Source organism: Pygoscelis adeliae, unplaced genomic scaffold (genome assembly GCF_000699105.1).
Source record: "Pygoscelis adeliae isolate BGI_AS28 unplaced genomic scaffold, ASM69910v1 Scaffold161, whole genome shotgun sequence".
Taxonomy (NCBI): domain Eukaryota; kingdom Metazoa; phylum Chordata; class Aves; order Sphenisciformes; family Spheniscidae; genus Pygoscelis; species Pygoscelis adeliae.
Window position 1 is genome coordinate 1,079,327 of NW_008824061.1, and position 11,725 is coordinate 1,091,051.

Genomic DNA, 11,725 nt, shown 5'->3' on the forward strand with positions numbered 1-11,725 from the left:
ACCCTGGCTCTGGCCCAATCCCTGTTCCTCAAGCCCTTCACCACAGGGTCAGTCTTCTCACCCAGCCTGCTCTGCCCTGCTCTCCACTCTGCCTAGTCAGTCTCTCAAGAAGAATGATTATATCCCATAGAAGGAGCTAACCACTGTTGTCCCAACTGGCTCTTCACCCCAGGGTACTTGGCCAGCATCAGTTCTCACTCTGTCCTGGGTTCCTTTTGAGATCTGTCTTCTTCCATCATCCTTTCCCGTCCCACTGATTCCCCATCCCAACCATTGTCAGCCTGCACTCAAATAATTTCCAGAGCCTTTCTGCTGTGCACTGCAGTTCCATTTCCAGATATCTTACCAGTACCTTGTACAGTGGCATTAAAACATCCCTATCTCCACAGGTCACCTGCCTAATGCACCTGGGCTCTATTTGCATCGGCATAGTCCAGCTGCCCTATGACCACCAATGTTTGAACATCCAAGGCTGCACCGCTGATGTTACAGTTCATTTAAAAAAATGAGAATTTGCTAAAAACCCAACCACACATAAATGATTTTATAAAAATTCTTTTCCCACTCCTTTTTCACTCCTTTCCATAAGTTCACTGAGGTGGCAAGGTTTCTGATACGGACACCAGCCCTTTTGGATAAAACTTGGCAGGTTTCACACCACTCATTTCTCTTAGGCCAGCATGACATTAACAGTTTGCAGCCAGACCACTGACAGGAGGAAAATAATTCCTTCTGTTAGCAATGACCTTCCAAGCTAGTGTGCTTGCAAAGCATACTAAGTGCTAGTAAAGCCTTTCTTTACTTCATTGATTTTCCCAAGTCATTGTCAGAATTTCTGTAATAGGTTCATCAGTCTCACAACAAAGAGATGATGAACATATCCACCAAGAAGAAACCACGAGGAACTGCAAAGAACTCACAGGACATAAGAGTGGTGTGATGTAAATGATAGATCAGCTTGGGGCACAGGTGGTGCTGCATGGCGTTGCTCTCCCCTCTGTGCTGTTATAAATTGGGATGCAATGAGGCTCACTCTGATCTGACATAACTGACCAGACCCCAGTCTGACCATGGACACTGCCCATCTTGGGGCTCTGCGCACAGAATCTGTTCTTGAAGATCCCACAGTTTTATCTCTTAGCTCTGCATAGTTCAGCTCACCACACGCTGTTGACTTTTACCCAAACAAGACCCATTACTTTTATTCTCCACACTCGTCTCTGCTGATCAGTACTATCTCTAGCACCGCTCATTGATATCAGAGAGAAAAATGCTCTAGCATGTTGAGGGCACATCCATGTGGGGCTACACAGTCCCACAGTAGATGCCATTGAATCGGGAATAACACACCAGTGCTCTGCTCCACTTGGGCAAATTAGTACTGCTGAAAGACACGGAGAAGCAGCCCACTGCGGGGCCAGGCTAACGTGGCAGAGCTACAGGCTCCATGCGATGCTATGCTGTGCGATACAGGTGCAATAGTTTGTTCAGAGATAGCTCAGGTCTCTCTAACTTGGCACTACTCCAACACGGTACACACTAGCCCATCCAGGTGCTTGGTAGTATCCTCCAATACTGGGGGTGTTTTAACAAGGATGCTTTATGGGAATGATCTATTTTGTCCCAAATTCCCTATATGGCTAAGTTTTCTCTCTCTTTTTCTTTCTTTTTCTGGGTAATCACCATGAAATGGACATAAAGGCAACTGAAAACTTGCCAGCCTTCACATTATCTGAAGTCACTATTTTATCATTTTTGTCAACTCCATGTCATTCCCCCCATCCCTACATGGCTATATTAGCAGAAGAGGAATGTCTCTTGATCAAGATACTTGCTTATAATGCAAAACAGCAAAAGCACATGTTCATAGAAATAATGTCTTACATTCTCAAGTAAAGAGAGGAAACTGACTACAGTTTACTGTCAACAAAAAAACGATAAAAATAGTACCATAATAACAATTGCTTATATCACTGTATTGTAACCTCTTTAAGACCTGGATTATTTAGTACTTGGAATTTCTATGGCACCAACCACATCTAGCCATGCTTTATTTCTTGCATATTTCATACTTCACTCCCCCATATCTACATCCTACTGGAAAGTTTCAGAAGTATTATTTATCCATTTCTCTTACGTGATAGTAGCAAACACAAATCACAACAAACTCCACTGTTTATCTCAAAATCCAGAAGAGACAGGAGTACGTCTAGAGTAAGAGGCCCCAAGTTCAGGGCATTCAGCAGTAGCTAGACCATCTGTGCTATTCTCTTCCCATGGTCATGTTTAATGCTTTTCTGAAACTACACCTGCATGCCAAACTGGACAGATTCACATCCTCATGACCGGAGAGAAGCACAGTTTTAACACTCTCCTGCAATCTTCTCTGGCTTGCTTTTGCTATTTGTAGTATCACTAAGGAAACCAAATGTGAGACTGGTGATCTTTATTCAACATGTGCCTTCCCCAGACGTGATCTCAGCTAACTTATGTATCACTTAACTCCAGCCCATTCTTTCCTATACAAATACCCATGAAATCGGTTGAACTGGAAGGTAAGCGATGATAGCTGTAACTCTGAGTAGATCTTTATGTCCAGTACATAAAGAGCTACAGTGACCTCTAATGGCAGTCTGCCAAGCCTTTGGAACTACAGCACCTGTGGTGCTAAGCGGAGTGGGTTGTATCTTTGCTATAAAGATAATGAATCACACCTAGCACTCGCTGGAAGGACTCACAGCACTTTACAACAGTGGGATGTAATTACTCACCGGACACGGAGGCAGGGGGATATGATGTGACTCACCTAAGATCATGCACCTGGTCTAGAACAGCCACCAAGGATACAGTTCAGGGCTGCTGAGTCCCAGTCCAATGCTTTCTCCAAGTGAACGTGACAATAAAACACATTGGACTAGATACGACTACAGACAATTCTGTCTTAAATCCAGGTTCTGTTCTAGCCTTCCATGGCAGCCAGCACTCTCTTTTCAAAGCATTCACCTTCATTTCTGAATAAAACGATCACTGCGTGCCAGTGTTTGGTGTTGGTTAGTGTCTGTGGAAAGGCAGAATTTTAGTTACAGAAAATCAGGGAAAAAAACCCAAAATTCTTTACTTTTGATCCGAATTCCTCCAGGAGTGACTCTGGCCTGCTATGTTGGCTATGAGCCAACGTGGGTATGGGATGAATTTTTCATGGCAGTATCGAGTACAATTAGCAGTTCTCTGATCTTGACTTTTTATGCACTTATCCTCACAATTCAGCTGTTTGCTGGGGGTATGTGACCTTCCCCAATTTAGCGGTGGAAAACTGAGGCAAGGATTCACACTCAAGGCCAAGCTCCATGATCAGCCACAAAGCTACAACGCATACTCTGCACGCAGCTTAAAGTTCAGCCGATTCACACGGGCAAAGAAATAACAAGGCATGCAGGGCAAAACCTTGGCTTATATTCAGGCTGGCTCTCTGCTGCATCTGGCTCCAGCCATATGGTGTAGCAAATGTGAACTTATACTCAAAGTACACTTCACCCAGAGAGACCAGAGGCACCAGTAAGCGACCGTGGACCACCTGATTTCTGTGAGTCACCTCTGTGAAGGCTCTCACCTCCCAGCAAATACAAAGTAGTAAGACTTAGCTTAGCATGCAGTAAAGGAAGTTTCACTAGGGCAGCATGACCTTACATGAAGAGAGAGCTGAGCACCTGCATCGAGACAATGACCATGACTCAAGATGACATGCAGTAATTTGTTGAGCCACAGCAACGTGAGCATTTATCCAAATCCAAGCAACTTCCCCACAGTCACAAAAGAAGCCCAGAGCACAACAGAGTGCAGAACTTAAGTTTCCCAGAACCTCAGCTGCTCAGCCTGCATTCCCCTCCTTCACTTGATAATGAAAAATAACATACAGGTGTATCCTTTTATCAGAAAACTAGTATTTCTTTAATTGCTCCAACATGGGTGTTTTTAAAGTTTCATTTAAACAGCTCCTGAAAGGATCGAATCTGTACTAATGCAGATTAATAGAAGATTTGCAATAACAAAGCTTGGAAATGATGCTTTTTAGAAATTAACATCTTGACAAAAAATACATTTTCAGCTGTGTATAGCTAATTCCATGGTTGTTCACTGCAAGGCTTCTTGGACTTCAGAAGTAAACATACTGCAGGCCACAGTGTACAGGACTAGATGGGACCTCAATCTGGCAATTCTTATGCAAGACAAAACTTCCCTCTCATAGGATTTTCCATTGTATCAAAGTACTCATGCAACCTCTTGAAAAGGAAATATAGAAGAGCTTCACACAACTGAGAACCATTATTCCACCTTGCAATATAAAGCTGCTCTGCACAGGTAAGTAATTGATGGGAAGAAAGCAAGCCTGAGATTTTTGGTGACATTTGGGTTCATAATGCTCATTCCATAGCATACGTACATCTAAGGAGAGCTCAGACTCACAATCTCCTGTGTCAAGCACTAAGAGAACTGTGATTTATATCAGTCAGAAGACAGATGCTTTCATCATAACACAAAGTTATGTGAGGCCATGAATTGTCTGGTGCTGTGAATTGTCTGGTGCCAGTATTTAGAGCATACTCTAAATGGTATGCTACACCTCATTACTTACGTATATTCCTTAGTGTTTGCAGGAATTTGGCACCTAAGAGCTCCCAGTGAAATCCAGCCCTACTGCACAGAGTGTGCCTGCCTTTCCTATGAGTCAATTCCCTGGTCAAAGGTGCATTTTAGACAATGTTTTCTCAAACAAAATATAGCCATCACTGTTGAATCTTCCAGAAATCTGAACCTGGAAGTTTCCACAGATCTTGCAGAAAGTATAAAAGTGACGGTAGCAATCCCAGCACTTGCCAGTTCCAGCATCCATGCATGCTGCTCCCCAGTCTGCTCTAGCCCAGCAAATAGGTGTAGAGTGCAGTTTGGTTTGAGTCACTCCTCAGCCTTTGCTAGGAAGGGGCAGCGATACTGACAAAATAACATTCTGCAGGCAACATCAGAACATGCTTTAGTTAAAGACTCAATCTTACTTTGACCATATGCAAAGCTGGCGGGTCTTGTAGCAAACTATTACCCTAAGCAGTAGGTAATGAGTGGCTGGCTCGACAGAGGGGAATTAGTTGAAGTTTCTAGAGAATATATCTCTGTCTATATAGTTTTCTGCGTGCCTAGGTGTGGCATAATTTAATCCCCAGGAAGCTCTGCCACACAGTTTCAGGTAGTGAGCCCTACATTGCTGAGAAAGGACCCCTGACAGCAAAAGCGCAGGAACACCAGCTTTACAGAAAGGGGATAAGCAACCTTAGTTCAACAGCAACACAAAGGAACGGGGTGACTTGGACAAGGACCTATTCCACTTTGCATTACATGTCCAGAGCAGCTACTGCATATGATCATGTGATCATATAGTTGTCTTTCACATAGTGAAAGACAACACTCGGAGAAGCCTACCTCTGGGTTTCAGCTGTGCTCTAACTGTGGAGATCCTGCACAAAGCAACACCTGCCCAATTGACATTTACCCTTTCAGGTATTCTGCCCAAGAAATCCAGGTACAAATTACGGGACACAGCCTGGAAAAACAAAGAACCTCTAGATATTAAAGGTCGAAGCTGATTTTCCTCTGTTTCTCTTGTTACAGCGGACAACTCCACCTGTTTTCTCCCACGTCTTGTTCTTGGTCTAGCTGACACTTGCATCACTTGGCAGGTACCTGCAGCCAAAGAGGCGCACCAAATTTGTATTCTTCCATGGCTATCAATAGGCATACAACCATTTTCACAACAGTGAGGTTGACTAAATGCCCTCGCTAGCTTCTGGTTTACGTGTGAGTTGACAGCACTCTGACACTTTCAGGCGGTATTAAATACCTCATAGAATTGGGCCAATAGCCAGGGCACAGATCTGGCACATGGAAAATAATAAGTGGAATATCTCCTTGTTACCACAGCAACTTGAAAAACACAGTGAAAACAGTGTATATCCCTGCAGAATTACTGAGGATGAACAGACATACACTTTTGAAATATTGAAACAAATATCATAACGATGCTCCTGAATTGCAGAATAAATCCTACTTCATGCAGACGTGAATGTCAGAAAGCCAGATGTTGTCTATTGATACTGAAACTTCCTATAATCCCCTAAAATCTGTTGGATAACATACAGGGAACTGATTGTACCACAAAGCTTAAAGGAACAAGAACAGCACCGACAGTTACACAACTACACATGGGGAAATACCGATTGTATTTCACAACTTATTCTGAATTAAGATTTTGTGCGTTTTTTAACAGGCATATTTATATACTTCTGTGGATTGTGTGGTAGAGACCTCATCCCACCATCTTAGCGGGCTTGATTCAAAGATCATTAAAGTCAAGAGAAAGAACTCCATTAACTTTGGTGAGCTTTGGCTCAAGGCTCCAGGCAAGACCACGGTTGAACCAAGGGAGTCAATGAATCACTTCTAGCTGAAGTCAAAGGAGGATCAAAGACAGTAGTTTGATAACATCTTTGACTGCACGCTTCATGACTCAGACTTAAGGGACACCACTCTTGGTCAAGACCAGAGTCTTGCAGCCTCTGCATTTATATGAGATATTACACAAACTCGCATAGGATCTAGTGGGTTTTCTGGTGTTGATATCCGTCTTCTCTTTTACTGTAAGATATTCCAGAAGTAATTTGTTTATGTATAAAATGATTTTTCCCCCCAAATAAAAATGCTTTTTATGCCTATTGCAACTTTATGATAAAACAAACGTTCCTGGCTAGTATTGTGGACCTCCCTCTGATACCTACCGTGGGAAACCAAGGATTCAGACTTTTAATTAAGAATGCTTTTTATTTTTCCCTTTGGTCTTGCAGTACCAGCCCTAATCCCTGGAATTTAGCGACAATCAGAAAAGGCTATTTAACAAGGAATCACACTCCTCAGATTAAAAATAAAATAAGGATAATTACTTATAGAGAAAATCTCTTAAAACTAGAGTTGCATTTTATTAATATTGACACAGTATCAGATTAGATTTCCCTGCATTACAGAGGTACTACAAGAAAATATCTGAAGACTATAAACAAGAAGAGGCTAAGTTCATACAGCTCCATATTATTATGTATGAAACAAAAAGCTCCTCATTTCTTGGTGCAAAGATGTTGTTATCCACCTTCCAAACATGTTATCCCTCCTCATTCACATTACTAAAGTTTGCATAAAGATAAACATGGCTTTGTAATGTAACACTAAGACAGAAAGGTGATTGAGTGTCTTGAGATAGAAGCTCTGATGCAGAAATTCTGAAGTTAATATGCACTCCAGCAAGTTCATCACAATGACTGCAAAGCAGAAACTATAAACTAACTCTTAGAGAGAAAAAATGTAATCATAGTATAAAAATACAATAAGAACAAGAGTGCCTACGATCAGAAGCAAAGTGACAATGGATAGTGCAAGACCCTCTTGGGTCTTGCTGAGTTACAGCCTTCTTGTGTTGTCTCAACCCAGTGATGAGGCCAGCTTTACTTATTTTCTGGATCAATCAGACACTACAGCAATAATGAATTTAGTCTACCAAAAATTCTTCACTGAGACTATCTGATTTTTATGTCAGAGTCAGAGTGGGGGCACATTCAGTTAGAAAGAGGACAGAGCTGAATCGTTATCCAAAACTTGAACCAAAGCTTTGGAGTTCATGGACTGTTCATTAATATTTTCTTCCCCAGTGGCTAAGATTGTTGTTTGCATTTCACTGACTTCAGGTATTGTTGTTATTAAAGGTAGATATTACCCAAAATCCAGGATATTAATAATAACAAGCTGTGAAGAAGTTTGTAGCCGTACAGAGTTCTTAAAACTGTGGCTATCCCCAGTGATTGAAAGGAGGAGTCTCAAATAAGCATAAAAAAAAAAATGATGATAAATAACTGTGACAGGTTCAGTTTACAAGAAAACCCAGTATTTCAAGGTTTATGAACTGTTTCATGGTAATGGTAAGAGAACCTGAGGGTATGGCATCGTTGTGCTTATCACTATTTATCTTGGTTTCACAGAATCCAAGATTAAGCAAGGGCCAGGAGGAATCCTGGGAGGTCAACCCCATCCAGACAAACACCTCTAGTGCTGCAGATCCCAGACCCTTCTTGGTTAATCCATACCCGGGCTTTGCTGCCTTTCTGTAAGAAATCTTTGCTGGGAATTGAAGTTAGATACAAGACAGCTATTTGCACATACTCTTTGCTGTTCCACACGGGTGAAACCACTCCAACCTCCCCAGATCCTTCCCAGAGGCTAACAAAAGAGGATGGAGATCCCTGCTTTATGGGAAGTGGACAACTGAGAGGTCAAGAGATGCCCAAAAGCAAACACATGGTCTGCAGCAGAGCCAGAAAAACAGAGTCATTGAAACTAAGTGTAGTCAGGTGCATATTGAAAAACTGCAGTTGCGTTTCCTGCTGGAGAGCTTCTGATCATAAACCAGCGATCTAAGAGGAACATAAATGCCACACACTGTTAACGAGGTCTGTTCCCATCACAAACATACATTTATCTAATCGCCCTCACTCTCAGACCTGGATTTTTTCACAGTAAGTCACTAACATGTCACAACAATTATGTGAATTGATGCCAAATAAAGTATTGCTTTTGATTGCCTTGAATAGCTCAAAGCTCTGCCTTGCTCTTTCTTTTTTTGTTGTGTTTTAAAAATATCCTTTACCTGGTAGCTTTTGCCTTAGACTTAGCAGTTCAGTAAGAAAATACACTCAAAAGAGTTTATTCTAAGATATGAAATGAAAGTCCTTTTTAATTTAAATATAGTGATTCTTTAAGCAAAATAGCTGAGAAAAAAAAATAATTTGTTTTTGTGATAGATGAAAACTGTGGTGACAGTCACACATCTGAGGGGAGTAACTCTAAGACAGGTCTTGTCTTCTGCAGAAATGCCTGTGCTGGGAACAGGGAGTGCCTGGTACACAACGTCCTTTTTCTGCCTCCATGGGAAGAAAGCCAGGATGGGGTTTCACTCTGGACTTCCAACAAGACTCCACTTCTTCCCATCGGTGTTGAAGAAAAAGTTCCTGGCCTCCAAGACACTGACCCTGCTGCATCCAAGGATCTTGGGAGCACAGCGTCACCCCCACCTCAGATCATCAGAGCTTCCTCACCAGCAGGGGTCTGTCAGTCAAGCTCACTGTCATGAGTTAACCTGAGAGTGTACCAGCACGGGAAATGCTCAACACAGTCTGTCTTACAGCAAAAGAAGATAAAGCAGATGGAAAACAAGGAGGGATTACTGTGACCAAGAGAAAGAGTTCAAGTTGGCACAATAGGCACAAGGAGCAGCTTCATGCAATGGAGAATAACAGTTTTTCCCAAACCAGTGGCAAGTGAGCAGCCCCTGGAGCCAGACCTAGCCAAGCCGCAGTCTCAAAGCGCAGTCCCTGAACCTTGCTCAGAAGGAGGACGTCTAACTTCAGGCTGCACATCACAGGGATAAGACCAGGTAACTGGTCATGGACCAGCTCAAGCCAGCACTAACTTCAGCACCTGAGCTCCACCATACAGTGCAGGAACGTGCGAACGGAAGAAAAGGACTCAGTGAACACACTAAAGGGAATCAGAGCCAAGAACTGAATCCCACAGAGCTGTGGTCAAATGGAGTCAGAGGAAATCGTACAGCGCCTTACATCCACGGATCTCACAACGTTTTGCAAACATTCATTAACTCTCCACGCTGCTGGGCTATTCACTCGCAGGTACTCATTCCCTCTGAAATTCAGGGGTAAAGAGCCTACTGTGGGTGGTGGAGAACGAATGGCTGGCAGAGCCCAGGAGACAAAAGAGCAGTTCAGCTCTGTGCTGACCAGACACATTAATACATTTTACTTTTCATCATAATATCACGAGGTAGAACGCAGCTGACTGTCAGCCTGGAAAAGAAGCAAGACAGGTTTCCAGTGCCCTTGCTGTCTTGAGACAAGAGAATGCAAAGGGCTGGTAGATGCAACCTGCACCAGGCAGCAGGTGGGTATAGTTAATAGCAAAAAACATTCTTCCATGTAGAGACAGGCCTGAGTGTGCTCCTTCCTGAGAAAAGGCCAAGAACTGCCTTCAGACATTTCAGGAATAGTTAACAGAGTTTCTGTTTCCATTTGCTTATTTTCAATTTTTTTTTTCTGGCTTATCTTCTTTTAGACTGTAAACTTGTGAGGCAAGAACCAAATTAAGTCAAACTGAGGAATTCGGTTTATTGGGGGGGGAACAATGAATAAGGTAGTCCCACACAACAGCTCATTTATATTCTAGACAAAATGATACTATGAACTAAGCAACGACTACGCAGTAATTTAGAATAAAATACATCAGGGAGACATGGTAATGGTCACTTAACCAGGTGCTAAAACAACAGGAAAAGAACAATGTAGTGATTCAACTAAAAAAAAACTCCTAACGCGTGGAAAGCTGAAAATGTGCAGCTTAGGGTAAAATGCCCCCAGACATACCTTTGGTCCCATATTAGATTAAATGGCAACAGAATTGTCATTTTTCCTTTTACAGATGCTGTCATTGAAAAGGCTTGTGGATTGAAGGGGAACTGACTAGTCAAATTTTGGAAACAAAATTGGGTTGAGGCAAACAGACCACAGAGATGGCAAAGAGTCCGTGAGGCTTAGAGAAAAAAAGCAAAAAGAGTTTATTTTAGTAATACAGGTTAGGAACGTTAATATAGATATATATCTCCAAACTAACATATATAATGATTTTTCATGTTGACAGCATCTGTTTAAAGATGACTTCATGGCTGTTAGCCAAAGGTTTGGAGAAGTGTTATTTGGCCCTGTAAGTCACTATTATGGAAACAAACCACACTCTTTTGGGTTATTTGGGGTACTTGATAGCACAGAGGCAATTTTTGCAAAGCTGGCTGTCTTTCTAATTAACTCTACTCTCTCCAATACAAAGTCGATATCTGCCAGTGCCAGTCCTCCTTCATTTTGGTCAAATGCCTCTCCGAGCTGATATTAGCAAGCAGCAAATTCTCATCTTGCTGCTCCCCCCTTAAAGCATTCCTTTCCTCTGCCTTTCACCTATGAGCAAAAGGGGAAACCTAAACCTTTCAGCTGCCTTAATCTTCCTGATCTGGTGAAGTGCTCCATCACTCCCAAGCATTAGCAGATCTAATAAGCAAAGCGATGCCAACCCTCTGGTGTGATAGTAACCCTTTCCACATATAAATTTTCCAAGACTGATTTTTCCATTAGGTTCTTGATCCATTTGGCATGAATTGTTCTGACTTATATGAAAAGAAATCTGAAGCACACAGCCTCTTAAGGAAGAAGAAGATTTCGCATGCAACACGAAGTCTTATTGTTGCAAAGTGGTGGTGTCTGTACGTGTGCATACCTGTATGCATGCATGTGCACCATCTCCCTCTGCCACATGGTAGCAGGAAGATGCAGCAAGGAGCTGTACATCAGAGATCCCAAAGTAGCGAAGAGAAATATCCAAGCTATCTAGACACCCTGCGCAGCTGAAGAACCTGTATTTCACTCTCGCTATCCCTTCGAAGTTTTAGGTGTTGTATCTGCATGCACTGATGCGCAGAAGCAAAGGTACCTTTTGGAGCCTGAGCAGCAGCTTTGGGAGGAAGATCATGAAGGACTGTCCCAGCTTTCTGCAGGGTGTGACAGGGTGGTGATCCGGG